The following is a 27,691-nucleotide window of genomic DNA, read 5'->3' as shown; positions in this document are numbered from 1 at the left end:
CGCGACGGCAGCGTGAAGCTCTGTCGAGGTAAACAATGTAACACGGAGGGTTGACTTTTTTCGAATCCCTCGTGATAACATTGCTTGCCTACGAGCTGCTTTGATGTAGATATACGTAAAGTGTATATGTTCGTGCTATCGTTCGATTGATCGGCCAAATTAAAAGGATTACGATATAAAACTCGACGCGATTATGCTTTAATCGCATTCGTAGTTGAATATTTTTCGGATAATAAAAGTATTCTCGAGTGCATTTCAATTTGCATTTATATAATACAAATCTTGTTTTCTTTTCTGCTTGTTTTTTTTATTTTTTTTTTTTTTTTCTTCTTCTATACGCATGTCTTCTTCGAGTAAGATCACAGAATAGAGAGAGAAAGAAACAATCGATCTTTCCGATCGAACGTGCGATTTCAAAGGCTCGTCGAGCATGCCGAGAGAATTCGTCCTGCTATTGGCCAAACGGAAAAGAGAATTTTCGCCGGTGAGGCGAGGCAGCGGCGGAAGGAAAGCGGACGGTATGCGTGACTATGTGTGCGTGCGTGTGCCTGTCGCGCCGTCGATAAAACCCCCTTGACAGTGTCGGCCGATGGCAGTACGACGCCGGCCGTCGTTGCGAGTGGTTCGTTCGTGTCGTGTTAACTTCGAAATACAATTCACACGCTTTTTTTTTTTTTTCCTTTTTGCTCGCTTTCCCGCGTTACAAACTATCCATCGAACGGATCGTTCGTCAATGGAAAGAAGCAGAGCAATTTTATCTCAATGATATCGATCGAGAAAAGAAATTTGATGAAAAGTATACAAAAATATCAATCGAATAAAAGGATAATTGGGGAGTGAAGAATTTTTTTTATTTCTTTCTTTTTTCTTTTTTTTCTCTTGTTATTTTCTTTCTTCGTTTTTGAAAGGAACCAAAAGAGATACTATTATATGGGAGGAAAGGCGTCGAAAGGACAAGGACGATCGAAGTCAAATTATCGAGCGACGTGATTGACAGGATAACCGAAGCGAACTGTCGCCCGTTGTTGCTGTAAAATTCTGACGTCAGAGGATCCTCTCTCTACGTCGTTCTCTACGTCGTCGTTCATCGCGCGATCTTTCTTCGCTTAAGGTTAGAGTCCCTATATGTACCTCCCGATCGTTTTCGTAGATAGATCATTTATTTGTCAGACTGCAAATAGAAAGAAAACGAATATTAACGTTAGATTCGTTGATAAGAATCATTACGTTATATACGCCGAGTGCGGTTAAGAGATAAGTTAACGAGCGTTTAATTAGACGCGGTTAACCGAACGTAAAGAAAGTAGTACGCTTTGCGAAAATAAAGTTCAGCTGGTTACTGGCGAGGAATGTGATGATGGTGGAGAAGGCGGAGGGAAAAGGGGAGGTTGCCAGAAGGATGGAAGGAAGGAAGGAAGGAAGGACGATGATACATTAACACCACTCCGAGGCACTCTCTTGGAAAATAATGAGAGAAAGCGCGGTAGAGATACGCGTGTGTATTCGTTCGTTTCGTGTCTTCGTGTGTTCCCCTGTGTGCATGTGTGTGTGTGTGTGTGTGTGTGTGTGTGCGCGCGCGTGTGAGAGAGTGGGTGGATGAGTTGTATATGACTCGTCGACCGTGCTGGAATCAGTACTCCGTGTAATTAAATTCATTACGGAAGCGTCGACTTAGTTTTGCCTTTTTGACTTGATGACCGATGATGCGTCGGATTGCTTGTCTTTTATTTCTCTTTTATTAGTCGTCTTTCGTACGACTTTTAAAATAAATCGTTTTTACTTTTACGCAAAGTAAATACGAAAAAGGAAATTTCTTTTGTTATAAATAGGTTCAATAGTAAAGATCGTGCTAGCGAGGAGTACGGGAAGGAGGATTCTACGCGTTTGCAACTTGATTACGACTTGATTTGCACGAAGGCGTGAAGCAATGCGGGCACCCGATTTGGGGTCGAGCACCTCCGCGATTCGATCTAGAACAAGCGTATTACCGTCTCCAAAGATATTTCTGTAAACGATCAGCAATATCGTATCGTCCGGTGCCAAGAACACGGATGGGGTTGTCCACTTCGAAACTTTACCTCTATCGTGAAATTTTCACGAAGTAAGAAATTTTGGATCTATCGTATTTTTTATATGCACACGCACACGCACAAATCAGGCACATATAAGAACGATAGAGACCGACGAAGCAACGAAGAAAAAAGAGAGATGTTACGTCTCTTTCATTGTTCCCCGTTGGAAAAGCCGAGAAAGCGCATAGGTTCATTGTCTCTCGATTTTAGCGGCCGACAATGCCGTCCAATTTAATGATCGAAATCTGAAAGCGCAACGGAAGCTTTCTTCTGGCCGTTTCTCGTATTCCCCCCTCCCCCCCATTGTCAGTGAAAACAATGGAACGATCGTCGACGTGGCTTCTCCAACGTTACTTCTCTCCTTCTAGTCGACGTTTAGTCGTTTGCAAATTGTTTTGCGTGAAAATCAACCCTCTTTGAAGCGACAACGAAACTTTACTTTTTGCGATTACCACTGAATCGTCCCAAAATTTATTTACTCTACTCGCTTTCGTAAACGCTTGCCTTCTATTTTCACATCGAATGATTTTTCATTCGCGTGCCGTATTTTTATTCTTACCTTAGTCGTTCTTTTTTTTTACAGACAAGTTGCGTGCGTTGCACCGTGTCTCTTTATTTTAAGATAAACGTCCTCTAAAGATTTAAAATATTTCATCCGATCTTGGCGGTGCGTTATATCTCGTTATTATCAAGGGTACTCCGAGCATGAGACATGCTGCATGACAGACAGACAGACAGACAAGTTGAAAAGATTTTTGAAGAAGCCGAGCTATATGATAATAGAAGAAGAAAAGCAAGAAACTTTCAAAGAGATGCATGTTGTTCTACTGGGATAAAGAAAAACGATAAATCGCTGTTAAAGGGAATTTCTCTATGAGAAATTTTTGAGATAACGGTGATTATTATCTCTTGTCGATCATCGAATAATAATGAATGCGCTAATTTTTTTTCTCGATTTTCACGTTTGATCTCGCGAACGTTACGCGCTCGAAATCAATTTTTTGATATTATTACAATCCTGAATAATATTTCTTTTGGATTACTACGATATCTTTTGTTACACGTAATTAGTCTTTGTACGGCTAAGGAGATCTCTCGGTAGGATAAAAGATAATCTCCTTTTTCAAAAATTATGGCCGATCCTCGTGATCAGCGATGATGGAAAAACGAGGTTGAAAAAAAATCAAGTGGATCCGGCTTTTCTCCTCTCATCATAGTTTCCCGAGAGATACATCCGAATTAAAGGATTTGCCAACGTTAACTTCTATTCTAGTTCGCGTACATATTACATAGAACGAATTCGCGAGTAATTCCACGGTCAGAGTATTTACATTATTTATCTTTCCCTTGGGTTCCAGATGGATTTTCATTTTTCCACGATAGGGAGTTATGCATAAATCAAATTTACATAAATACGTTATCAGTAACCTTTTTTTTTTTCTTTTTTCTTTTTTTTTTTTTTTTTTTCTTTCTTTCTTTGTTTGTTTGTTCCTCGCTTGTAATACCGCTGCCGCATCTTCATAGATAGGACGTACAGAGTTGACAGACGCGAGAACCTTACGAAAGTGATTTCGAAAGGATTTGGATATTCAAATTGACCTATCTTCCATCCTCGCGAAACCATTCGTATTGTCGTTCCTGAAAATGTTTTCGGTAGCATATAGAGGATATTACGACGCCCGTATGTGCGGACGTATCGCGTGTATGAGAATGGTAGAAAAAAATGTATTGAATTTTCCCTATAAGTTTGTAAAAATGCGTTTCTGCATGAGAAAAATATTCAATTTTTCCTTCTCATTACGTACGATTATGAAAAATTAATCATCGTCCAAGTTTATATCGCCAAGTTTAATGATTTCGAATATATATCGAAATGATAATAATTATACATATACACATACATGTATATATTTTCTTTCCCTTTTTTTTTTTTTTTTTTTTTTTTTTTTTTTTTTTTTTTGCACCCTTTTGTTTCAACGTGGCTTTGCCGAGAATAGCGGAATTAGTAGAGTGCAATGAAACGATGTAATTTACAATGGGATTGCATGGTACGTACATAGCTAGGTTGCATTGTGCGCGCCGCGCCAAGTCCGGCGACTTTTTAATCTCCTGATGGAGGTATTCTTTTCGGAACAAATGGCCGTTGCTGTAATTACGAGGATGTCTCTTTGCGCGTTTACCCCTTTAAGTCTAACCATATCGAATGATTCTTCTTTTTAAGCAGAGCCAACGATCTTTTTAATCGCGCGTTGATTGTCGAAATCCCTTTTTCGAAAATCGAGAATGAAAAATTTCTAATAGGTTTATTGCGAGAAAAATAGAAAAGGAAAAAAAGAAAAAAATTTTTAGACGTTTCTCCCTCGTATCATCGTGTTTTATATGGATCTTCAATGTTCTACTTTTCTCTCTCATTTTATCTCACAAACCCTAGTTCATCCTTTTTACGGAGGAACGTATCACTGTCTTTTTATGTATCTTCAGCTTCCTTTCTCTCTCTCTCTCTCTCTCTCTCTCTCTCTCTCTCTCTCTCTCTCTCTCTCTAATATGTTTCTCTGGTTTCTCTCAGCATCTAAAAAACGTGTCGCCTCTAACGTACATATATTCGTCGACATCGGCATTGTATACGTGTGTACATACGCGTATCATACTTGATAACGTATATGTATATGTGTGGGCGAAATAAATAATAAAAAGAGATTTTCTCGGTTGTTACAAAATATCATCCAACGTGAATTTTAATGCCTTTACAAGGCATAATTCAAAAGTTATCGCGAGGCGATATTTTCTTTGGCGTATGGTACGTCCTTAAATGTTGTAAGGATTAACGAGAGAAAACGTACTTGTATCTATTAATCTTTTTGTTGTTTTCTTTTTTATCTCAGTATCGTCGTAGACATTCGTTTCGTTGGTTTCGATCGTGACTTAACTTTTAAGAACACGATCTAACCGTTCGGCCAATTTTGCACGATACGAACGTTCCTTTTTTTTTTTTTTTTTTTTTTTGTTGACTTGAAAATCGTGAAAAGAGACGATCTTGGAATTTTTGTTATCGCAGCATCTTCTTTTCATCGTTACACTGATACATATATATATATATATTTTCTGACACCGAAAGGACCGATTACATCGAAGGGATCGATTTAATAAGGAATTTTCATTAAGAAATCGCAATGTCCAGGCTTGATGTCGTACAAGCTCATAGGATAAGGACGCTTAAAATCAGCCAAAGAATCGCTTGATGCTCGAACACGAAAGGGTGGGGAAGGGTATCTATCGTGTGAGATCAGAGACAAAAGCCGTTGAAGATAGGTCGAACATGACTCACGAACGGATACCCGACGTATTCCTAGAATATATACGTACGTATGTATGCACGTATATATACGTATGTATGTGTGCGTGTTGTGTGTGTAAGTATATAAGTTCGTAGAAAATAGGACCAACCGCTTTTCTCTAGGGGTATGTGTATACTCGATCACGTAAGCGAGACGACGACGGAAACGAAGTATTTCCGAACGGTAAAAGGGTTACATGCGATCTCGCGCGTTGCACGAAAACTTCTCGTTGGCCGTTCCCATCTCTGCCAAAAGATACATATATCATTTTCGAACGATATCGTTGTCGCTCCTGCTCTTTCTATTCATGTCTATATACAACTGAGTAACGGATGAATCGGTCTTTTTTCAACCAGGAGGAGCTCACAAAGAGATATATATATATATATATATATATATATATATATATATATATATATGAAGATAGAAAGAAAGAAGATAAAAATATATCGAGTGTAAATTTAAAAAATTCACGAGATTCTTCCCAAAGGTGGTCGTGTGAAAAGTACGATGATGCTAATGAAAAGATACGTAGATAGAGAGACCACGATCACGTATCGTCGATTTTCTCTTTTCTTTCTTTTTTGTTCTCTCTCCCCCTCCCCCTCCCCCTCCCCCCATTCTTCGCTCCTCTTCTTCTTCCCCTCGATGTACTTTCCTTTTCTTTCTTTTATTTTGATTTAATTAAGCGAAAAACTTTTGCGGATTTAATCCATGACGAATCTAATTTTTTCATTCGAAACGAACGACCAGAGAGAAAAATCATATTCGTCATGTATGCGTTGGCGCATAGTAACGGTCAACGACCTGTTGTTTGCCTTTGGCGTTTCTACTACTACTACCACCCACTATCATCATCAGTACCACCAGGAGGGTATCAGAAAGGTCAAACGTTCCATCATTGAAAATGCGCAAACATGATACGCGATGTTTAAGACGAGACGTTTCCTTTTCTATCTTTCTTTCATTGCCATTGATAAACTTGCTTGGCAAGTTTGCGTTATCGATCCTTTCCTTGAGACGTAAAACACGAAGGGCTAGGTTCCTACTAAAATTAGGACGAAGATAAAGACTGTCCTTATTATAGACATTTAGAAAATAAAAAGAAGTGAGAAAGGAGGAGAAAAAAGATTTGGGATTTATGGGAAAGAAAACAAATTCTCGTAGCTTCGAATTGACTCTCTCCTCCTTTCCCTTTTATCTCTGGTTCTCTCTCTTTCTCTCTCTCTCTCTCTCTCTCTCTCTCTCTCTCTCTCTCTCTCTATCTTCTTGCTCTCGTTTAAAGAACGAATCGAAGTTCTCGTTGCAGTTACTAATTCGTTATTTTTAGAGTTCTCGATTCGTGCAGAAGAAGCATTGTGATTACGTGATTGATCTACAATACTGTCCGCGACGGAATTGTATAAATAGACATTGGGTATACAAAAACAGAAGTCTTCGCTCGAGTTTCTACTACGTCTTTATTCATAAACCGATACACCGTCGTCGTATTTCACCTCAAAATTTATCAATCGTGTCATCGTCTTTCTCCTATATCTCTTTACGTAAAGTCTATTGTCGTTAGGTATGTAAATATGCGTAACATATATTCACCTAACACAAACATTAACGAACGTTAATCACATTTCTACATTTATATCCATATCTTCTCGAAGCAATGGCCGACTAGGTCGGTTGGACAATCGATAGACAGCTAACTTTACATTATCTAGTCTCTTTCGTTCAACGAGGCCGTTTGGAGTTCGTAGCACGTTGGAATCCGATCGCCGAAACATATTCCCCCTAGAAGGAATCTTTTCCCTTTATTATCTTTTTAAGACGAGACGTTCCCTTTTCTATCTTTCTTTCATTGCCATCAATGAACTTTTTTTTTCGTTTTATTATCCAAATAATATCAACGAAATTGAATTCTTTTCCTTTGTTCTTTTCTTTTTTCTTTATTTTTCTTTTTTTCTTTTTTTTTTTTTCGTGCAATCAACGCGTTGTAAATATCGCACCGAAAGAGTATTATTAAGCTCACGCAAGCATCCGGTGACCTTGATAAGAGTGGCCTAATTTCGAAGGAACAAACGAGATCTACATCCCGTCGAATTCGTCGCGTATCATGTATTATTTACGTCACGTTTCTCGTCAAAGGGTAGGAAAATAAGTATAAAACACGTAGTGTAATTATTATCGTTATTCGACAAGAATAATTAACAGTAGTATGCAATCAATGATTGTAATCCTTATTTCTAAGGAAATTCAAAGGATCGTTAAAGGAGCATCGGTTATATATTTTATTCGCAACAATATCGTTAACTTTGTGCGTTCAATGGGATATACGTATTTAATAATGCTCTCTCTCCCTCTCTCTCTCTCTGCTATGTCTTTCCTCTGTCCGTCTGTCTTACATTGTGAATGGCTCTTATACGTCACGCATTCGTTAAGTACTATCTGAAATTTGTTGAATAGGTAAAATCGATAAATTTGGTCGAACTCTTCCCCATTATATGATAATTCTCCATTAACGATGGCTCGATTATATGTGTTCGTGCGAAAGGAAATGGAGTATAACATCATGCAGGGGTACTTTATTAAATCCACGTTATCACGTAATTTCGCGAACCTTCATTCGCTTTAAATGGAAAAACAAATTTATCTCGAACGCGCATTATCATTGGGGACTTGGAACAATCTCGATTTCGATGTTTAGCGAGGAGAAATGGTATCGCAGTGATATCGAAGGAAGGATTTCAAAGGATCAAAGGAAGATGATATCAAACGACCAATTTCTTCCTATCATTAGAGCCTTACGTTAATGGAAAAGTTTTTGTCGCCTTGACAGGGCCGATGTTCGAAGGGTAAAGCCTTGATGAAAGACGATGTTATTTTTAAAAGCCGAAAAAAGAAGGAGAAGGAGGTGAAAAAAGCCAAGTCGAAGGACTGATCGACGATAACAAGTGACGCGAATCACGTAGACTCGTGTGGAACGTAGACACAACTTTACGTGTAGTCGTTAGAGGTTGTCGAACCTCTCTTTTTTTCTCTTGTCTTTGTTTTTTTTCTCTTTGTATTTTTTTTTTCCCGCAACCCTTCGTCTAGCGTGTCGAAGCATTTATAGCCTTGACATTGATACCGACTAGAAAAACTTTTATCTTTCGAGCTACTAATCGCAATTGCCCGTAATAGTTTTTTTTTTTTTTTTTTTTTTTTTTTTATAATTAACGCAAAGCGACATTGCACCTGATCGAATTTATATCTTAATTTTTCATTCTCCGTTTTATGTCGTTTATCGTCGTCTTTTTCTTAAAAACGGTGCACTTGATTCCGATAGGAAGGAGTAGGAGGAGGAGGTTATCTTTCGAATTTTATTTCATTCTTGGCACGATCGCATCCATTCTATTGGCTTGGATTTTTCTCTCCTTCCTACTTCTTCCTTCCTACTTCTTCTTTCATTTTTAATTCGTCCTACGCCACGTGCACTTTCGAATTTTTCTCTATATATCCCCTAGCTTTTCCACGAAGGTGTCACGCGTAGATGGCCGCGAGGGAAAGAATTTCATTTGTATTCCTGAACATTATCGGTGAACTTAAAAGCAGGAGGGAACAAAAGTCTTGGGAGTTCTTTCTCTTGTAGTAGTACGTACATTCGAGTAGAAGGTAAGGAAGGGGGAGAGAGAGAGAGAGAGAGAGAGAGAGAGAGAGAGAGAGAGAGAATGGAAGGAGAGTAGCAATTTCAGCCAAGTTTTACGAAGAACGACATAAAGATGACGTTGTGGACCCTTTAAGCCCTTCCAAAAAGGTCGAAAAATAGAAAATATCATAGCGAGAAAAATAGAAGAGAGGGATAGAGAAAAGAGAGAGGGAGGCGGGGAGTAGGATGGGTGGCTTATACGTTATACTCTCTTCCATACTTGAAAATATCCTGAGGCTTTTTCTTCCTCGAATTGAAAGTAAAGTCGGTCGAAACTTCATAGTTATCCGTAAATATAAAGATCCGTTCGAACGAATTAAAAAATATTTGAGATAGAAGTTTCTAAAACGTGGGTATAGAGTAAACGATATCTAAGAGAAGGATGAAAAATATTTTCCCATTTTCCGATAGAGTTCGTCGTCGTTTTACGACGTTTATGAGAACAAAAAAAAATAAGTGCGTGTACGAAAAGTTTTCAGAACGGAATATTTCGAAAAATTTTTAAATTGTAATTCTTGTAACTTTTGAAGCCAAGAGATATCGTGTGTAAAGTAATAATGGAGAGCTATTTGAAATTTTAAGATAAGAGAAAATAATGAGAATTCAATGATGCGAACAGCACCCTCGCGAAAACGTAAAGTTTTCTTTGCGATTGGAAGAATCGAAGCTTGGATTTTTTTTTTTTCTTTTTTCTTCCTTTCGGAGCACAAAGTCGACGCGATTTTCTCGCCCACGCCCAACTTCCTTATTTCGTCAGGAATAATAATAAGAAGAAGAAGGAAAAGAAAAAGGAAGCTATAGCAGTAACAGTAGAGCGGTAAAAGAAACGAGGCTCGGGCGGAGGGTAGTTTTTCTTTCTCGTGAAAGGAGAAAGAGGAACGAGCGAGTGTCATGGACGACGAGAATTTACGTAAACGCGTGGGTGGAACAATAAGCGAATGGTAAGAGGAGCCGGTAGGACGAGAGAGAGAGAGAGAGAGAGAGAGAGAGGATTAGAATTTACGAGATAATGATCCACGTCGTTTTGTCCGCACAGTGGCTAGAATATCGTCGAGAATTTTTTTCACTGTCACCTGACGTGCGTATGATGATCTACTTCCAATTTAGATTAATTCCTTTAAACGAATAAACGAACGATTAGATTATCTCGAAGAGATATATATCGTAATGATTTTTTTTTTTTAAGAAGGGCAGTGGAGAACAAAAAAAAGGAAGAGGGACGAAGAAACAAAGTGAAAATAAAAGGCCGAAGAAGAAGGGCCGAAGAGGGTGTTAGGTGTAGGAGGTAGGACAAATTAGCCGCTTAACTCGAGTTAGCTAATTTCCACGGTACGCTACGGCAGACATTACCGTCCATTAATTAATCGGTGAAGTCTGTGGAAAGAGGTGAGATAGAGGAGTAGGGAAGTAGAAGAAGAGGGTGCTCTTAAATAATTTAAATACCGCAGTGACCGATCGTGAACAACCGCGGCTACGAGTTTGACCAGTTTACCTCGTGTCTCTCGTGAATGTACTCAATGAGAAAGACGACGATGGAGAAATTCGAAAGGATCGTACGAAATACCGGTGCTTCCTGTTCCGCCGAGGTTTATGCGAAGCAGAGAGACAAAGGAGGAAGTGGGAGAGATCGAGACCCTAGTAAAGTTCCGATGCCAGGAGTTCGATAAAACGGATCTTTGGTATGCCGTACGGACACCCCGAATATCGGTTAGAAATCTACTCGACCTACCGCAATCCGATAGATATAATGCTCGAGGACGGTCATCGATTCTCCTGCGCCGTCATACTTGAAATTCCGTCTAATTCTCCTCGTTTCCTTTAAAGATATTTTCTTCTCCCTCCTTCCTTCCTTCCTTTTCTATTCCTCGTTTCTTCGACCTTTCGGCAGAACTTTTAAGGCGATTTTCATGAGTCAGAGAGAAAGAGAGAGAGAGAGAGGTGATGGTTTTTGCCACATAGTCAGAGCTATTTGGCTTCGGGAAAGGTCTTTTCATGGTAACGCGGTTCTTCATGAATTTTTGGTCAGTCGCGTCGATCGAAAGCGATCGAAGAATACCCGGAAATTCAAAAGAAAGTTATGTCCGATTTTAAAGACTCTTCTTTGACGTCGAAGTATCGAGTATAAGTTCGAGAGTTAAACGTTGAGCTAACGCGAATCATTTTCGAAGGTCATAGCCGAGAAAAGAAACGGAGCTCCGACAAGATCGTTTCCTTATCGAGCCTGTCAAGAGTGGGATTCTATTTTTATATATTTAAATACCGTCTTGCACGATATACGATACTATTAACTCTATAACTACACATATCCCTGTTAAGCGAGAATCGGCAGGTGACACAAACACTGGTTCCGAAGTAAACTTTCGCGGTCTATTAACCATTATACAGCAAAGGTAGTATATTAATAACGATTTCGTTTCGAGCTAAACTACGAATGTTGGCATATAGCGGGAAGCACAATAGCGATAACTAATTATGCTTTTTTTTTTATTTCTTTTTTTCTTCCTTTTTCCTTTTTTTCTTTCATTTTTTTTTCTTTCCCCGCGAATGGTTCATACAACACCGTTTAAATCGTTTTCCATTTTTAACGAAATGTTCTCTCTTATTTCTTAAGGGAAAATCACTCGCTAATTGAGTCATACGCATTAGTTTGCACGTTTGATCGTTTTCCTTTTATCTTTTACCCCTTCACGATTTTCGGCGTTGTACTACTTTAACACGTTGGATTACCTCTCTTGTCTTCATTAATTATTCATTATTTTTCACGTTAAACTTTCAAACGAATTCGTAATTCTTTCGGGTCGTTATCGGACTTCGATTGTGACAAGTTTCCGTTTTGTCGGCGTAAAGAGAGACCGCCGGATACGGAGCGTAATACTAGCATTATGTATTCAAACACGATAGACTCGCTCGCTCGTCTCGCTTTTTCCTCACTTTGTAACTCTTAAGTGAACATAGAAGAAGAAGAAGTAGTAGTAATAGTAGTAGTAGTAGTAGTAGTAGTAAAAGAAGAAGAAGAAGAAGAAGAAGAAGAAGAAGAAGAAGTAGTAGTAAGCGACAGTGGTGCCAGGAGTAGCACGTTCTGAGTTTTTCCCGGTAGTAAAGCTTCGACGATTAAGGCGGTTAAACTTTGTACGAGCTTAAGGTTTGCATCTCGTTTCGGGGCTTGCGATATCCACATTTCTTTTATAATGAGACTAAATCCGACACACATAGATACAGGTTAAATGTGCCTCTTTGCGGAACTTGCTATCGTGCTTTTAGGGATATGGGAATGAGTATAGAAAAGGAAAAAGAAAAGGAAGAAACAAAAATGTACATCGTAGGAAATTTGATATGTATATTTATAAGTAAGAGAGATTCTTAGCTTTGAGTGATTTCTCCTGGTTTCATTTATGATCTTTATATCGAACGAAAGCTTCATTGTATTACACGAGAGATTCCTATCTCTCTCTCTCTCTCTCTCTCTCTCTCTCTCTCTTCTTTCGATACCGTCGTTCCATACATTCCATAGTTTCCACGCGACGACAACACGATGCGACACGACGGATGCGACATAGAACCACCAAACGAGGTATCCCCTTTTGAATCTATCGCTCTCGCGAATGACATCAAAGTCAGAATGTTCTCTGGGACGAGCCCGTCTCGTTCGGATAAATGCTCTTCCCTCGGTCTCTTTTGATATCGCGTTGGTCGAATTGAAAAAGCTTTCAGAAAATCCATGTGATTCGGTTACTTTGTGCTACTAGTCTGTCCTATATATCTTTATTTCTTTCTTTCTCTATCTCTTTCTCTATCTTCATCTCTCCATCTCTCTCTCTCTCTCTCTTTCTTTCTTTCTCTTCTTTCTTCTTATCTCTTGGAAAAGGCTCGATATCAAGATCGAGGAAGAAAAAGAGTAAGGCGTGTGCTAGCACGCTCGTTAACGTCGTTTACGCGCCATAGAACGCGATTTTCAAGTTTGCGAATCCGGTTTTTCTTACCAGAGACACGCTTGCTGTTTCTTCTCCCCTTTTTTCCTCGCTTACTTTGAAAAACATTTTACGACGAGATAGATTCTTTCCTACCTCCTGGTATCGTTTATACCACCCACGTGCCACGAGGAGGACGCCTTGTGCCATTTTGCCTTCGAGTCTCCTGCACGAACGATACGATACCTTTATATGGGGATGGGCAAATGTGTGTGTATTTAGATATAGTTTTATTTTCTTATCGTTTCCAATTCTCCATCTTATAACACGCTTCCTTGGCCAAGTAAATTGCAATATAGGACGAATGTGATATTGTCGTTTGTATTTATAAGCAGATCGAACTGAGATGTATTCGATGACGACGACGAAAGATGGTTCTTTTCAATGATCGAATCTTCCATTTGCCAGAATCTCTCTCTCTCTCTCTCTCTCTTCGAAATTCATATCGAGAATCAAGTACCTTTACGAGGTATAGATCGCCCAACACACGTATCTCGATACCTGCGATGGATAAATTCCGATTCAGCGAAAAATCTGATATAATGCTGTGCGACACGATGCAAGTGTACACTCGTGTGCACACTCGAACGGATTTAGAACGTCCGATAAGATCGATTTTTCTTCGAGGTCCGTCCATGAGAAAGAAAAAGAGCCGGGAGAATGTGTACTTCCATTCGCGGTAAGATTCGCAACTGTTACACTCGTGGGAGATACGTAGATATGCTTCACGAATGAATTAATCAAAAAGAGATAGACCGAACTCGGCGAGTGTATCCCAGACAAAATTCATTCATCTTTTATATATTTATCTTTTTCTTAATCTCGAATGAGATTTCATTTACCGAAGGCTCGTGTCGTCATCGCATTGAAATATTTTTACTTCGGTAGTCTCGTTCCATAAACGGGAAAATAAAGAAAAACTGAAGGTAATTTTTTTTTTTGAACGTCCTCTCGTCGTCATCAGTGCCCTTATAAATTAATTTTCAAACTACCGAGAGATAGAGAAACACTTTCGTTCGGAAATTTTCCGTTCCGGAATTCTTCTTAACGAGAGGGCCAATTTATTTATAGCTTTGAAATAATTAATGAGACATTTGTCTTTTCCGAGAATGAAGTCATCGATTTCGATCGGTATTCATCGAATTAAACTCCTTGGTGGACTAGTTGCTTCTTTTTCTTCTGGAAATTGAAACATTTCCTGCCAACGTTCTTGCTCCTTTTTCATCTTCAAGCTTGGTATTTTGCGAAGCTTTATCGACCGAGATGGTAACGTTAAATTACACGAGAGAGGCAAATGCGGGAAAGAAAGAGAGAGAGAGAGAGAGAGAGAGAGAGAGAGAGAGAGAGAGAGAGAGAGAGAGAGAGAGAGAGAGAGAGAAAGAAAGAGAGAGATATAGAGAGATGGAAATAAGGGAATAAAAAGTAGGAAAATGAAGAGAAAAGTAGCATCTCTTCGTACTATTAGTCCAATTTCGTAGATAGCTCGAGTCACGTCGTTCCAGTTTCAGGAATACGAACTAGACAAAGAGAGAGAGAGAGAGAGAGAGAGAGAGAGAAAAATGAGAAGTATCATCGCGTTCTTTACACAAGGTTGACGCGCTTCAGTGCGGAACTTGACTTTCCATACTCCGACTATTCCATGTTTTATTCCCTTACGTTCTTTTTTCTTTCGGAGAAATTTCTTTCTCTCTCGCTCTACTCTTTCCCACTCGACTACTCCTTTCCTCTTTCATTCTCCGTTTATTCAGCGCCATAATAATATCCTAGATAAAAATGTCAGTGGATACATGGGTATGCGAACAGACGTGCGGAAATGTTTACACGCGAGTATACGCATATATGTAGATATATTTATATGTAAAAGAACTCTAATTTCAACTCGCTTTTCCCAGTCGCTTGCGCTTTCATCACAAGCATAACAGTCATCTAGAATCATTCATTTTTAATAAGAATAATAAATGTTTTACGAGCGTAACTCATCTAAGTACTTAGGTGTAATGCAACGAGAGCCAGCATTTATTTTTTAGCCAAATGTCAGGCGAGTGATCTCGTTTATGCTCGAGGCGGTAGAACAAATGTCTCTTTTCCTCGTGCTTCTTCACCGAAGGCAACCTGTCCCATGGTAACCCTTAATCGTGATGCTCGAAAACACGTGTCTCCTCGGCACCAAGTTAAAGAGAGCTATTTTGTATCGTAGCTGGTAGTTGGACCTTTGAGGGTAACGAATTTTCTTTACCTTTATTCTTTTCTTTTTTATTTTTTTCCTTCGTCACCCTGTCGCCTTTTATCCTTCTTCATTTTTATTTTTCCACATACCTGCTTTCTTTAGGACGGGAAAATAACAAAAGGCGATAAAAACAAATACGGGATCGTCTAGACGAGTCAGTAATTATTTTTTTATTCGTTTATCGCTAAGAGGAAGGAAAAGGGGGATGATCAGTGGGAACGAGAAAACTCGATGATGAAAAGAAAAAACTTTTCTCTACGAGTCTCTTTATTTTACCTTGAGAGAGAGAGAGAGAGATAGAAGGCAAGACCCAATTGAAAACATAAATCAAACTCGCTTATTTATAAACTTATACGTTTACCTTGAAGAGGGAGTATCAAAAGGAGGGTTAAAAAGCAGGACGCAGAAAAAAAATTATGACGATGACATAGACTTTCTTTCCGTTTACCAAAGACATCCTTTGCGATCTGAGTGTACATAACCAATGTACATAGATGCACACGCACGCGATTCAAGTATATCAGAGACTGACGACGTTCTAGCAAAGCGATGACTCGTTTCGATCGACATCAGAGGAGAGGTATTGCCGGTATTTTTCGTCGTTCGGAGATATTATAAAAAAAAAAAAAAAAAAAAAAAAGAAGGCGAAACGCATGTATCCTTACGAGGATTTCTCTGTCATCATGGAATTTTCCATGATTTTCATCGAGACGCGTTGTAAGTCAATCGTCGTAGACACGAATACGCCCATATATACATATTTCCATGCATGCATACGTATATACGTAAGACATATACGAAATATACGTCCCAATATCGACACGAGCATTAGAAAGATCGCTTAATATTATTGCATTTTTTCCTCGCCTCGTTATTAGCGCGCAAAAGTCGACAATAGTTTTCCAATAAACAAGAGTAAATGTTTGGTCGTTTTTCCCACGGGCGACTGACTAAGCTCATATACGTGGGACAAATGTATTGCCATCGGCGGAGACAGAGGTACTGCTTGATTACGCACGCGAAATACTCTCGCGAGCATCGCCCAACACCGCCAGCCTAGTATCACCGATACGTGTAAAGTTTCTACGTGCGGATTCTGCGGTTGCAACGTTTTGTCAGCTGCGACCTCTTCCTCTTTTCCTATATCTCGACCTCGCCGCGCTCCATATTTCTTCTTTCTTATTTCTCTTTTACGAGAATTGTGTGTAAAGGGAGAGAGCTTGGATGGGATTGCGGGAACGTTGAAAAGAGCAAACAGGATCGACTATCCCTCGGGCGAGTGTTGAACGTTGAAAGTACTGCGTGAATATGTAGCTATATTCCTTCGATATTTCTGCTAAACGATTTCCACATCTGTTCGACCTTTCGATTTACTAGACCATTCCTATTTCTTTTCTTTCAAAATGGATAAAACTTAAACGTTAAAGAATGATTTTATTGAAAATCCCAACCAAAATGTATTCGAGGGGTATCGACCATTATGTATAAATACGCAGGTAGGTTACTACATATGTATGTTAATTGAGTCGAACAGGAAAGAACATAAATAAAACGGCGAGCGATATCAAATTTGTTTAACCGTAACGTTATTTTTCATTTGATATATATATATATATATATATATATATATATATATATATATATACAATTTTGTCAGAAACACTTGTCATTGTTGTTTCTCTTGTCTTGGTTCCTTTAGCGCAACGTAGTTCAATCGATTATCACGTCTACCGCTGATAATCAATTGCGAGCGTGCAAACATTTATATAGCTTTTGGTCTTCTTTAAAAGCTTATCGCTTATGTCAAAGAGAATGTTCTCTCACTCTCTCTCTCTCTCTCTCTCTCTCTCTCTCGCGCACTCTCTGTAGCTTGTTTCAGGAAGCACGTATTCGATTTTTATTTATTTTCTTTTCATTTTTTTTTTTAACAATGACACGTTGTTTCCGTTGAAATAAAAGATTTGAATTTATTTACATGAAAAAGAATAGATAGGGCGGTATATATAATACTCATGTTACAATATTATATTTTTATTAAATCGTATAAATATCGTTTTTTCTTCTCTCCCCCTTTCTCTCTTTCTCTCTCTCTCTCTTGTTTTTTTTTATTTTTTTCTTTTTCTTTTAAATATTCCATCGGTGTAACGGTATAACAATATCTATATAAAAGAAGAGAGAAAGTTGGAGTTTTGTTGGAGTGTGATGGGAATCGATCGTCGCGCGTTGTTATTAATCCGTATTAAAAGTTTACCTTTCGTAATTGAGCGTTCTATTTAATTATTAATACAAAATCTAATGAATCTCAATCGAGAAATCGAGGTGGACATGTGGTGTCTTCATAATATAACAATTTTTTTTATTCACTTCACCTATCGGACCGGTTTTCTTTCTTGCGTCTTTGGTTAAATACGATAAATATTTATAATTAATGCTTGAGTAATTACCGATGAGAGAAATAAATATATATAAGAAAGAAAAAACGATTCGATAAGTCCTATTCAAAGTTTCTTATAAATAAACGTCTCTCGGCAATTTTCCAGTCAGGACAAGTTTCTTCTCTCGTCTTCTTCGTTGTCAGCGAAAGATTGCGAATGGCGGTAAAATGCAGCGCGCAACCGGAATAAAAGGGAATCTGCGATTGGCATCGCTGTCTGAGAATTGGAAGAGAGAGAGAGAGAGAGAAAGAGAGAAAGAGAGAGAGGAACGCTCGAAGGAATTGAGCAACGATCGAGGACGTCGGAATTAAAAATGGAAGTAAGATCGATTTCAACTAGCAATTATTTTCTTATTCTTTATGTAAAAAATTCCGATAAAAATAATTTATTTTTTCATCGATAAGTTTTATTGTGCCGGCTAGTCGAACGATTATAACTCGTGATACGTTGTAACAATCCGTTATGATCGATATTTATGAAACGAGTAAATCGCGGTTTAAATATTTATTCGATAAGTAAATGTTGCAAACGTAACTGGGCGAATCGAAAATGAAATTCATTCCTTTGTCTTATTTTATTTATTTCGTTACTTTTAGCAGAATATCCGAAAGATTCGAACGATTTTTCTTTTTATTCTGGTCGTCGTCGTCGTCGTCGTCGTTGGCGTGCAACCGAGCGAAAATAGATTTATATAAATTGCCGTTAATGTCGAGGCTCTCGTCTTTGACGAGAAAGTAGCACCGTGTTTTCTTGAAATTCGTTTTGAGGGTATATAATAACAAGGCGCTAGTCCTATCTTTTTCTTTTTCTTATTCCTCTTCTTCTTCCCTATTTCTTTTCTTCGAAGCGCGAGCTTCTCTTTATCTCTTCTTGTTACCATTATTATCGTTATCACAGTCATTGTGACATTCCGCCTAATTTCAACCTATCGTCGATGCGTAGTACCTTTACCTTATCTTTCCTTTTTTTCTTCTTTCTCTCTCTTTTCTTATTCCTTTTTTTTTTTTTTTTTTTGATTTTTTTTTGTTTACCAGTATTCGCGAAACTTTTTTTTTCTGAAATTTACTTTTTCGAATTTAATTGAAACATTCTTTGAAAAATAATTTCTCCTTAAGATACAAGAATTTCATCTGGAGTTGTTTCTTTGTACAAGAAACGAATTTGTAGAAGGAAAGAAATAAAGAGAGAGAACGGGAGGGAGAGATAGAAAAATATATAATATGGATATATTTATTTAGTATATACATAGTGTACGGTTTCTGTAGTTTATCAACGTGACTGGAAATGTTCGTAAAGATAAAGCGAAAATGAGGAAGAAAGAGAAATGCGATGCACAAAAAACGAAAGCTTCCGAACGACGAAAGCGTGTAACGGTTGTACGAGAATCATAAAGAGAGCTTCCGTTTATTTCATTCCGATGGACGCAGTGCATTTTTTCGTCTGTTCTTTTCTCTCTCTCTCTCTCTCTCTTTTTTCGGAGATCCCGAGAAAAACGACGGCATCCAGAATCCAGTTTTCACCAGGCGAAGCACGTATGAAACTCGGCAAGTCTCAGCAAGGGGATAAAAATTCCGATCGTCCATCCGATGCAATAAATTGCAATTCGGTAGTCCCAGGCGGTGCTTTCGCAATCGTTTTGCGAGAAATTCCCAGTTCTCGTTTGTGATTCACACATTCGCAACTTTGCAATGCAGATTTGTAGAATACTACAAATTTTCATATATAATCATATTTTTTTTCCTTTCTTTCTTTTTTTTCTTTTTTTTTTTCCTTTTTTTTTTTTTTATATAACTTTATATTACGATTCTTGAATTCGCAAAGGAAACACTTTTGAATTTTGTTCCCAGGGAAATGCCGTCATGATAATAAGCTAAACGTACTTTTGTATTTTTATTTATTTATTTTTTTAATTACGAATATCTTGAAGTATGTAAAGCGATTGGAATTGATTACGCGATAGTCATATTTTGTCATCGTACATTGAGTTATTTCGTTCTGTTTTAACTTTAATTCTCATTTTATCGATTATAATATAAAAAGAAACTACATCGACATCTTGGTCAGGTGCGCCGTAGTTCATTTCTCATTTTTTTTTTCCTCGTTCCATCGCGAACTCGCAAACGGATTATTTCGTCTTTCTGAAAGGAATATCTTGTAATACTGGCATATCGTAAACGAGATATTTGAGAGAAAGTATTATTACGAGATCGTGTACCCGTCCAAGAGGATTTTAAAATCTCTATGCAAAACTACGAAGATCTTGCGACCGCGAAAGAGAGAGAGAGGGAGAGAGAGAGAGAGAGAAAAGTACCTTTTTCTATATCATTCTCTTTTTTTGCTTTTATTGCATCAAGTAGAAATCCATCTGTGGGTTTTGCGCGCGTGCGTTACTGTCTCATCTTTTTTCCCCTCGACGAATTGTCTTTAACTCGGGAAAAACAATGAAAGTTAAGAAAAGTGATAATAATCCGATAAGTCCTCGGAATTATACCATTCTCTCTCTCTCTCTCTCTCTCTCTCTCTCTCTCTCTCTCTCTCTCTTGCTCTCTTCATTTCGCCCTCATTGTAGTCATTAACTTTCTCTCTTCTTCTCTTTCGTCCCATCACCAGGCCAACCGTGTCGTTCGTTCTGTCTGTCCCGACGACTAATCGATAGTTCGCACCAATTTAGCCAACGGCGTACTCGCGGACAATTATGTCCCTTGTATCGTGGCTTGTTTCTAACCGCTTTGAATTGTCCAAAGGGAATAGACTGACATAAGAGAGACAAAGAGGGAGATATATATATATATATATATATATATATATATAGAGAGAGAGAGAGAGAGAGAGAGAAACGGAAACGGAGAACAGGCAGAGATAAAGGAGAGATAGTTGCTGGCTCAGAAGACACAAATCTCTGGGACGATATCCGAGCCGTTCATCGAATATGATCTTATCTTGAAACTTGCATCGAACGTCTTACATTTCGATTCTAATTTGTAACTATTCTCGATAGAAGACAATTTGATTCGATAACGTGCTTTGAAATTGTTCTTATCGATTAGAACGATAACAATACGTTTGTGTGGTCTTTTCGAAAAAAAAGAAATAATATCAAAGTACGTATCCGCAGTCATATACAAAATTCACTGTTGTACTGTAGATTTCAAATGACGTTTTATTAAATAATGGTTCAAAGTAAGAATATTGTGAGGCAGGGAGATAGGTAGGTGGGCAGACAAGTGGATTTGCCACGTCATGAGGATGGGGGAGTTTGAAGCTCGAGGGTGCTTAGCACGCGACTTTGCAAGGCCAAGACGATGGAAGGTCATTTTATAAGCAATTAGTTCCTTCCCTCTCTTTCATTGAGAAATTGCTTACGAAAGCTTTAAGACGACGTCATCGAAAAGTTCGATCCTAAAGTGATGATTATTTTTCTTATTCCCATAAACACAAAAGACGATCTATTTCGTAACTTTCTAATGTTTCCGGTTGACTTACCTTTCTGCCGTCGAAGAGACACGAACGAAGAGTGCTCAGTTTGCTAGCACGCTAAAGGATTATCCTTCTTGTAGTCCGTGGGATCCGATTTTAATGAAAGCTTTTCATGGTAAGTCTCTCGACGTTACGGACTCATCCTTACCGATCGGCAATGTTCTCTATCTCATTCATTCGTTCTCCCTTTCTTTCCCTCTCTCTTCTCGCAGACCGTAGGAAGAGCAATAAAGAAAAAAAGAAAAAAAAAAAATTAAACGAAGGAAAAGAAATTAATTGCTCGTAAAGTTTCTACCCTTCGTGAAACTAGCAAAATGCTTTAACGTTCGTGCTCATTACTTTATCTCCCGTAATGACCCTGTTCAAAGGGACAAAAAGAGAGATAGAGAGAGAGAGAAAGAGAATGTATGGATATTCACGAATCTCTTTCAGATCTTCTTGTTACGTACAATTTCTTTGGTCTTCTACGAAAGTAGTCATTCGTGCGATCCACTTTTCTTTCCAGATGATTTGCACGAAAACGGATTGCCGTTTTTAAATCCCAAGATTATAACGGTAAGGTAATTAGTCAAATGTCGTTGTATCGTCGTTGAACGTTTTATGAGAGAGGAAGAGGACGGAGATGAAGTGTTGTTCAAATAAAACTGAATATCACTGAACAGAGGATCCCAAAGTAATTAAGCTGCATATGCATTTTGATTATGCGTTATAGGCGCGTACGATACGTGAGTATATAATTGATGAGAAGATAATGATCGTTTTGTCAATTAACACGTAAAAATTTTGATGTATATTTACGCGTGCGCTCAATAGACGTACGAGAAAGTTTTTCGACGAAAATCTTTTTTTTTAATCCGTTATTTTCCATTTCACTCAGATTCAATAGGAATTTTTCTATATAAAATATCATGCCGAATTAGAAATTGAAGAAAAGCTGAATTAGCGTGAAAGAGATAATCAATGTAAATTCGCAGAGATAGACGGTGGGTTCGCCTTCGCAAACGTAGCCAAGATGCGATCAAACACTGTAATTTGTTGGAAATAACGCGACCGAAGCAGGCGAATTTGTCGTTGTTTGCCGTGTAAGCGCCGCATCCGGTGCCGATTGGGAAGGGGGGAATGGTCGGGGGTTTTGTCATTAGGCTAATTATTAATGCTACGGGGGACGACCTCGGACGAAACTGCAGCTAACAGAAACGTTCAGTCCCGTACGTTGCGGCTTAATTCCGTCGACGTTCGTGCAAATATACGATTATACACCTACCGTTGACATTCTTCTCTCTTCGAAAAGATTCCTTTTAACGATTATCTAATCGAATATTCTACGCGAATAAATTCGATCAAAATTTTAATTGAACTTTTTCGAATTTGCTTCTTGTTCTTTCCCTTTTTTTTCTTTCTTTTTTTCTTCTTTTATACAAGACCTTTATCTATGGAACAAAAGAATTTAAAAATCATTTAGAAATAATTCCCTCTCTCTCTCTCTCTCTCTCTCTCTCTCTCTCTCTTTCTCTCTTTCTCCTTTTATTACCGCTTTTTTATTTATTTATTTATTTTTAATCTTTTTTTTCATTTATTCTTATTATAATACGATCATATTTTTAATATTTAGTCCCATCGAAAAGATACCGCTTTTATTTTTTTTTGTCTTCTTTTTTGAGAAAGTAAAAGTTCAAGTATATCTATATATGTATATGTGTCTATGTGTAAATGTACGTCGCACAGGGAAAAGCAGAAAAAGGGAAACAGCTTGATTTTTCGTTTTATTTTTCGACAAATTCTTTCTTGTTTTTTTCCTCTCTACTAATTCATTTATATTCGTTCCCACGCCGTCGGCCATAGACGATTCCTAACTTTTATATCCCTTTTAAAATCGGTGGATGCGTTTTTCTCTTTTCTTCTTCGAGTATTTATTACGTAATTCGTGATTTGTTCGGCAAGTAAGTCGACGAATTTCTTTTCACAAAGGAAAAACAGATAACGCGTGACACAATGTACGTGTAGAAAAATTCTACCAGTAATCAATCTAAACTTCACATTTTTAACTTCATTTGTTCTGGGGTTTCTTTTTTCTTTTCTTTTCTTTATTTTTTTTTTTCTTCTTTTTTCTCTTTCCTTTTTATTCCTTCCACGTCGGCTAGTAATTTTCGAGTGTGAATCGTTAGTCGAAAGAGCCTCGAACTTCTGATAGAACACGAAAGTCTGTGGCCAAAGGCTAACCGAAGGATTGAGTTTCGTGGTAAAAGATAGACAAGATGGAGTGGGAAGAGGAGAGAAGAGAAGAGGGAAAAAGACCGAGAGAGAGAGAGAGAGAGAGTTGGTTTCTTTCAGTAGAAGGAGCATTGTTTCGTGCACAAAGCAGACATTGGTGGGGTGCACCCGAGCTGACTAGAGAGATGCCTAGAGGACTCTATTGTTCTACTGGCGTATCACGCAGAGGATATTCCTGGTGCCTTTCAAAAATCGTACCTAGAAACACCCTAGATATTGCTATCAGCTACGTCGAACAAGTCATCTCTTCGAAAACTTTTGTAATTTTTTGTTTTCCCTTTTTTTTTTCTCTTTCTTTTTTTCGTATTTTATTTCTTCCCCCGCCCTCCCTCTAATCCTTCGTTTCTACCGAATAAACATTTGCTACCTCGAATTCCATCTTGGATTGTTTATTTAACATCACGATGTAATCTGTTTCTTGAAAGAAGCGACAAGTTTTGTTCTGGGATTAGAACGTTTAGCGGAAAAGGAGGGTGAATTTGTGTGGGTCTGTGTCGGTGTGAAAGAGAGGAGAGAGAGAGAGAGAGAGAGATAGAGTAAGGAGACTCTTCTTGTTCGAGCGACAAAGTTCGATTCGCTCGGCTTAAATCGTGGATTATCCCGAGTTCATGGATTATGAAATCGCATCGAAGCTTTAATTAACGTGACCATTTGCATGTAGAATCTCACGATCGACGGCTAGTAGATTATCTAATTGTGAACATTTCCACGCAGATTAATGCCGAGATGTTATACGCTATGACAAAATACGAGTATATGTATTCATGACATGTGTGCGTATTATATACATATATATATATATATATATATATATATATATATATATATGTATATATACTACTTGACCCGAATACGTACTTTATGCATATATACATATATCGAAGATATCTATCCAGCTCTGTCTTTTTCCTTTCTCTCTCTCTCTCTCTCTCTCTCTCTCTCTCTCTCTCTCTCTCTTTCTTTCTTTTTCGCAACGTCTCCCCGACATCTTATGAATATCTTAAAAGAATACGTTTGTATCCACAGATCCGAGTATCACGTTTATTTCTTTTTCTTAGACCCTCTTCAATCAGTCGGCAATACGTAGGAATGAATATTTAAGATAAGACTTAGCTGTTTTCGTCGCACACGTACTTCAGTCTGAAAGGTAGAAGAAGAGGGAAAGAAAGGAAGAATAAGGAAAAGGACAATCCGATGGTATATAAGATCGATCGATGATTCAAAGAGAGAACACCTTTTCATAGGTTTATAAACGTCCAAGATAGAAATGCATCATGAAATGTTAATCGAGGTAGGCGACGAACAATTTCGTAATTTTATCACCCCAATGATCCACGATTCTTCTCTCTCTCTCTCTCTCTCTCTCTCTCTCTCTCTCTCTCTCTCTCTCTCTCTCTTTTCGTTAACAGCCTTCGTTCGATTCTAGGGCGATCGCGCTGATATTATCTATTTAAGTTGGAGAAGTAAATTCGATATAACTTTTTTAAATGCCTCCCTCTAATTCGATATATCTATTTTCGAAATAGACTCAATCGCGATAAATGAGGTAAAATCCTGTGTTCTGTATATGAAGCCGATTAAATCATCGTTGACCTTTTCGATTGTTAAAAGATAAACGCCCACGTTAGGAATTAAAGATGAATTTTCATGGGATAACGAGGTCCGTGCTATCCTTCATTCTATCTCCCTCCCTTTCATAAGTTTCCCTTACGCGATACGATCTTGGGTCTTTCGGATTTCACGTTAAACTTTGAAAATAATAATTTTACGCCATTCCGTGCCCTTACACCCACCTACGCTAACCAGCCTATATACATGGGCGAATATTCCGTGATTACTCACGATGCTTCGTCTTCCCTTCTTGTCGTCCCTTTAATTCGGATCCCATCTTTTTCCTGACCAAAAGCTCACGAATCATAACTCGATTTTCCAATTTTATTGAACTTCAAGTTCCTCGGAGTAATTTGGAAACTCCTTTCTTTTCTCTTTTTTCAAATCATCGAACGAACGTTCGTCACCCTTCCGATATTAGTTAGTTATTCCTTCTTTTTATCCTTCTCCCCCTCCCGCTCCTCGAACAAACTTTCAACCTGAAACGACTTTTCTTACAAATTTCAAATTTCAAGGGCTCACCAATTACTGTTTTATCATGTTATACGTACTTACATTATGTATAAATGGCCTCGTAGATTTTTAAATCGGTGACGATAATCGCTTCGAACGAAACACATTTGTCCGAGCAATTAGCCGACGTCGATGCACCTTCACCACGAAATCCAAATTTATTAGCGCACTTTCCGTCATCCTCTCTTTTACGTATGCATCCATTTAAACGATGTGATTATGTTCCGTTCATTCCCACCTTCCCTCCTTCTTCCCCTTCCGATAGATTTTATTGAGAAAATATACATTTTGTTATTTCAGAATTAATGGAAAATCTTTAATAAATGAAAGAGATAGTTAATAATATATATATATCTATTTAAATTATTAACGCGATACCATCGGAAGAAAAAAAGAAAGAAGAAGGAAAAAAGACAAAAAGGAGGCCAGGGAGACGAGAGAGAGAGAGAGAGAGAGAGAGAGAGAGAGAGAGAGTAAGAGAAAATTAATATTTATCCACAAATACGTAGGTTCTTAGCGATGCTGGTAATTGTCGAGAAGGTACTAAAGTGTGAGGGCAGAGAATACGGGAGTGGGAAGGAAGGGGCAAAGGGGCACGTTCAACCGACTGAATGTCAATGAGGCTTATTAAAGTCGGTAACACGCTGACTGTGCAGATTGCACTCACTGTGTGCAACCAGTGAAATATTATGCAGGCACGCGCTCCGCCGAATGGAAAAGGAAAATATATTGGGAGGAAGAAATTCTATAAATTGCGATATCACGCAGTCACATGAATATCTTTCAAATGTATATGTATGTGGATGGTACAAAAGGATTATGAAATTTAAGGAAAAGAAAAAAAATTATCGCGATTGATTCACTCGTAAGCCCATTTGGAATATTGCAATGTGCAATCGTTTTTTTCTATTTCTTTTTTGATTCCTTTTTTCTTTTTTTTCTACATCTCGCGAAATGAGATACAATTCGTCGTGATCGAAAAATGCGTCGGGAAACACATTTATATTTCGATAACCAGATACGAGAAGCATAAACGATACGAAAAGGTTTTCCTCTTAGAGTTGCGTAAAATCTTGATCGTAAAACACGTACTCTTTTTTTCTCTCCTACGTAGAAATTTGAAGACGTTCGACATAAGTCGAAGTACTCACTCGAACGGCATGCCAGCTAACGTCGATGGCAGCTAAAATGGCAGGAGTCAGGAGCCTTTTTGCACCTCCTTGCAATTCAATTTCTGTCGATCTCCGTTTACCCTTTGCTTCGCCTCCGTTCTTTTCTTTCTCTTTCTCTCTCTCTCTCTCTCTCTCTCTCTCTTACTTTCATAGTGCGGCCAATCAAAGACGGCGAAAGACGAGGGAAAATCGATGCAAAGTTCTCGTCGTAGAAATCAGTTTGAATATCAGTACGAAACCCGATATAATTAAATCAATCCTCCCGAAACTTTGCGAACCGAGCGTCAGAGCAGAGAAGTTGCTTTTTGTCTATCCTTTTTCTTTCGCTCTTTCGTACTGTCGGCTTACTCTAATCTTGATTACGACGCTTTCGTAAGAGATCGCCGTGTCTAACGGTAGAAAAAAAAAAGAAAACATTTGCAATTTGCAGTTGAACTTGGCAGTCGAAATTAATTGCATAGATTAATTATAAATCATTAGTTTAAAAGTATCCATGCGTAAGACAAGAGCGTTGAGAGATTTTTCGCGTCATTAATTTTTGTAATTTTCATGCTGACTGGTTGAAACATATAAAAGATATTTTGGAAACTTTAGCTAAGGAGAAATATCGAGCGCTTTGAGTTATTGGACGAGCATACGAGTAACATAGGTAAGACAATTCGATTTCGTGGAACATCATAGGTTATCGATGTACGATATTCGTATATGTGTGTGTGTGTCTCCTGTGTTCGTTCTCGAATTGAAACGCACTTTAGGCTTTGTCTACGATTCAATTAACCCAATTGACTGAAGTTAGAAGGGGTAGCTTTCTCTCTGTCCTTCTCTTTCTGTCAGAATACAAGCAATACGAGCGTCAATATTTGTCACCGAGCTATATAGTAGTAACGAAAAGAGAAGAGAGAGAGAGAGAGAGAGAGAGAGAGAGAGAGAAATA

General features: G+C 38.2%; 1 protein-coding gene across 11 annotated transcripts in view; it reads left to right on the top strand.

Annotated features, from left to right (window-relative positions):
- Oamb (Octopamine receptor in mushroom bodies) overlaps positions 1–27,691 on the top strand; it is a 52,209-nt gene that overhangs the window by 4,301 nt on the left and 20,217 nt on the right. For 6 of the 11 annotated variants that reach the window (XM_085655236.1, XM_085655237.1, XM_085655234.1 and 3 more), the window contains exon 1: positions 605–1,111. The exons of 1 other annotated variant lie outside the window; for it this stretch is intronic. The gene's annotated coding sequence lies outside the window, so the exon portion shown is untranslated. Of the gene's footprint in view, positions 1–604; positions 1,112–1,344; positions 1,496–6,849; positions 6,972–27,691 lie in introns of those variants that run through there. 4 more of the 11 variants (XM_085655227.1, XM_085655228.1, XM_085655229.1 and 1 more) reach the window with 4 other exon arrangements.

The sequence above is a fragment of the Vespa mandarinia genome, chromosome 2 (genome assembly GCF_050613455.1).
Source record: "Vespa mandarinia isolate Hongniang chromosome 2, ASM5061345v1, whole genome shotgun sequence".
Taxonomy (NCBI): Eukaryota; Metazoa; Arthropoda; class Insecta; order Hymenoptera; family Vespidae; genus Vespa; species Vespa mandarinia.
This window is presented reverse-complemented; position numbering and strand designations above follow the sequence as displayed.